The sequence below is a fragment of the Triticum dicoccoides genome, chromosome 5A, assembly GCF_002162155.2.
Source record: "Triticum dicoccoides isolate Atlit2015 ecotype Zavitan chromosome 5A, WEW_v2.0, whole genome shotgun sequence".
Taxonomy (NCBI): domain Eukaryota; kingdom Viridiplantae; phylum Streptophyta; class Magnoliopsida; order Poales; family Poaceae; genus Triticum; species Triticum dicoccoides.
Genome location: NC_041388.1, coordinates 642,603,549 through 642,607,918, shown reverse-complemented (window position 1 = coordinate 642,607,918; position 4,370 = coordinate 642,603,549).

Below are 4,370 nucleotides of genomic sequence, written 5' to 3'. Positions count from 1 at the left end.
GTTTGGGCCTTGGGGGGCGCGCCCCACAGTTCCCTTGCTGCCCTCTATTTCCACTAAGGCCCATGTAGGCCCATTAACACACCGGGGGGTTCCAGTAACCTCCCAGTACTCCGGTAAAATCCCGATTTCACCCGGAACACTTCCGACATCCAAATATAGGCTTCCAATATATCAATCTTTATGTCTCGACCATTTCGAGACTCCTCGTCATGTCCTTGATCACATCCGGGACTCCGAACAACCTTCGGTACATCAAAACATATAAACTCATTATATAACTGTCATCGTAACGTTAAGTGTGCGGACCCTACGGGTTCGAGAACGTTGTAGACATGACCGAGATACGTCTCCGGTCAATAACCAATAGCGTAACCTGGATGCTCATATTGGCTCCTACATATTCTACGAAGATCTTTATCGGTCAAACCGCATAACAATATACGTTGTTCCCTTTGTCATCGGTATGTTACTTGCCCGAGATTCGATCGTCGGTATCTCAATACCTAGTTCAATCTCGTTACCGGCAAGTCTCTTTACTCGTTTCGTAATACATCATCCCGCAACTAACTCATTAGTTGCAATGCTTGCAAGGCTTAAGTGATGTGCATTACCGAGAGGGCCCAGAGATACCTCTCCGACAATCGGAGTGACAAATCCTAATCTCGAAATACGCCAACCCAACAAGTACCTTTGGAGACACCTGTAGAGCACCTTTATAATCACCTATTTACATTGTGACGTTTGGTAGCACACAAAGTTTTCCTCCGGTAAATGGGAGTTGCATAATCTCATAGTCATAGGAACATGTATAAGTCATGAAGAAAGCAATAGCAACAAACTAAACGATCAAGTGCCAAGCTAACGGAATGGGTCAAGTCAATCACATCATTCTCCTAATGATGTGATGTGATCACGTTAATCAAATGACAACCCATGTCAATGGTTAGTAAACTTAACCATCTTTGATCAACGAGCTAGTCAAGTAGAGGCATATTAGTGACACTCTGTTTGTCTATGTATTCACACATGTATTATGTTTCCGGTTACTACAATTCTAGCATGAATAATAAACATTTATCATGATATAAGGAAATAAATAATAACTTTATTATTACCTCTAGGGCATATTTACTTCAGTCTCCCACTTGCACTAGATTCAGTAATCAAGATTACACAATAATGATTCTAACACCCATGGAGCCTTGGTGCTGATCATGTTTTTCTCGTGGAAGAGGCTTAGTCAACGGGTCTACAACATTCAGATCCGTATGTATCTTGCAAATTTCTATGTCTCCCACCTGGACTAAATCCTGGATGGAATTGAAGCGTCTCTTGATGTGCTTGGTTCTCTTGTGAAATCTGGATTCCTTCGCCAAGGCAATAGCTCCAGTATTGTCACAAAAGATTTTCATTGGACCTGATGCACTAGGTATGACACCTAGATCGGATATGAACTCCTTCATCCAAACTCCTTCATTTGCTGCTTCCGAAGCAGCTATGTACTCCGCTTCACATGTAGATCCCGCCACAACACTTTGTTTAGAACTGCACCAACTGAGAACTGCACCGTTCAATGTAAACACGTATCTGGTTTGCGATTTAGAATCGTCCGGATCAGTGTCAAAGCTTGCATCAACGTAACCGTTTACGATGAGCTCTTTGTCACCTCCATAAATGAGAAACATACCCTTAGTCCTTTTCAGGTATTTCAGGATGTTTTTGACCGTTGTCCAGTGATCCACTCCTGGATCACTTTGGTACGTCCCTTCTAGACTTATAGCAAGGCACACATCAGGTCTGGTACACAACATTGCATACATGATCGAGCCTATAGCTGAAGCATAGGGAACATCTTTCATTTTCTCTCTATCTTCTGCAGTGGTCGGGCATTGAGTCTTACTCAACTTCACACCTTGTAACACAGGCAAGGACCCTTTCTTTGCTTGATCCATTTTGAACTTCTTTAAAACTTTGTCAAGGTATGTGCTTTGTGAAAGTCCAATTAAGCATCTTGATCTATCTCTATAGATCTTGATGCCCAATATGTAAGCAGCTTCACCGAGGTCTTTCATTGAAAAACTCATATTCAAGTATCCCTTTATGCTATCCAGAAATTCTATATCATTTCCAATCAGCAATATGTCATCCACATATAATATCAGAAATGCTACAGAGCTCCCACTCACTTTCTTGTAAATACAGGCTTCTCCAAAAGTCTGTATAAAACCAAATGCTTTGATCACACTATCAAAGCGTTTATTCCAACTCCGAGAGGCTTGCACCAGTCCATAAATGGATCGCTGGAGCTTGCACACTTTGTTAGCTCCCTTTGGATCGAAAAAACCTTTCGGTTGCATCATATACAACTCTTCTTCCAGAAATCCATTCAGGAATGCAGTTTTGACATCCATTTGCCAAATTTCATAATCATAAAATGCGGCAATTGCTAACATGATTCGGACATACTTAAGCATCGCTACGGGTGAGAAAGTCTCATCGTAGTCAATCCCTTGAACTTGTCGAAAACCTTTCGCAACAAGTTGAGCTTTGTAGACAGTAACATTATCGTCAACGTCAGTCTTCTTCTTGAAGATCTATTTATTCTCAATTGCTTGCCGATCATCGGGCAAGTCAACCAAAGTCCATACTTTGTTCTCATACATGGATCCCATCTCAGATTTCATGGCCTCAAGCCATTTTGCGGAATCTGGGCTCACCATCGCTTCTTCATAGTTCGTTGGTTCATCATGATCTAGTAGCATGACTTACAGAATAGGATTACCGTACCATTATGGTGTGGATCTTACTCTGGTTGATTTACGAGGTTCAGTAACAACTTGATCTGAAGTTTCATGATCATCATCATTAACTTCCTCACTAATTGGTGTAGGTGTCGTAGAAACCGTTTTCGATGATGAACCACTTTCCAATAAGGGAGCAGGTACGGTTACCTCATCAAGTTCTACTTTCCTCCCACTCACTTCTTTCGAGAGAAACTCCTTCTCCATAAATGTTCCAAATTTAGCAACAAAAGTCTTGCCTTCGGATCCATGATAGAAGGTGTACCCAATAGTCTCCTTTGGGTATCCTATGAAGACACATTTCCCCGATTTGGGTTCGAGCTTATCAGGTTGAAGCATTTTCACATAAGCATCATAGCCCCAAACTTTAAGAAATGACAACTTCAGTTTCTTGCCAAACCACAGTTCATAAGGTGTTGTCTCAACGGATTTCGATGGTGCCCTATTTAACGTGAATGCGGTCGTCTCTAAAGCATAACCCCAAAACGATAGCGGTAAATCAGTAAGAGACATCATAGATCGCACCATATCTAGTAAAGTACGATTACAACGTTCAGACACACCATTACGTTGTGGTGTTCCAGGTGGCGTGAGTTGCGAAACTATTCCGCATTGTTTCAAATGAAGACCAAACTCATAACTCAAATATTCTCCTCCACGATCTGATCGTAGAAACTTCATTTTTCTTGTTACGATGATTTTCTACTTCACTATGAAATTCTTTGAACTTTTCAAATGTTTCAGACTTATGTCTCATTAAGTAGATATACCCATATATGCTTAAATCATCTGTGAAGGTGAGAAAATAACGATATCCGGCACGAGCCTCAATATTCATCGGACCACATACATCTGTATGGATGATCTCCAACAAATATATTCCTCTCGCCATAGTTCCGGAGAACCGCATTTTAGTCATCTTGCCCATGAGGCACGGTTCGCAAGTACCAAGTGATTCATAATCAAGTGGTTCCAAAAGTCCATCAGTATGGAGTTTCTTCATGCGCTTTACTCTGATATGACCTAAACGGCAGTGCCACAAATAAGTTGCACTATCATTATCAACTCTGCATCTTTTGGCTTCAATATTATGAATATGTGTATCACTACTATCGAGATTCAACAAAAATAGACCATTCTTCAAGGGTTCATGACCATAAAAGATATTACTCATATAAATAGAACAACCATTATTCTCTGATTTAAATGAATAACCATCTCGCATCAAACAAGATCCAGATATAATGTTCATGCTCAACGCTGGCACCAAATAACAATTATTTAGGTCTAATACTAATCCCGAAGGTAGATGTAGAGGCAGCGTGCCGACCGTGATAACATCAACTTTGGAACCATTTCCCACACGCATCGTCACCTCGTCCTTAGCCAATCTTCGCTTAATCCGTAGACCCTGTTTCAAGTTGCAAATGTTAGCAACAGAACTAGTATCGAATACCGAGGTGCTACTGCGAGCATTAGTAAGGTACACATCAATAACATGTATATCACATATACCTTTGTTCACTTTGCCATCCTTCTTATCCGCCAAATACTTGGGGCAGTTCCGCT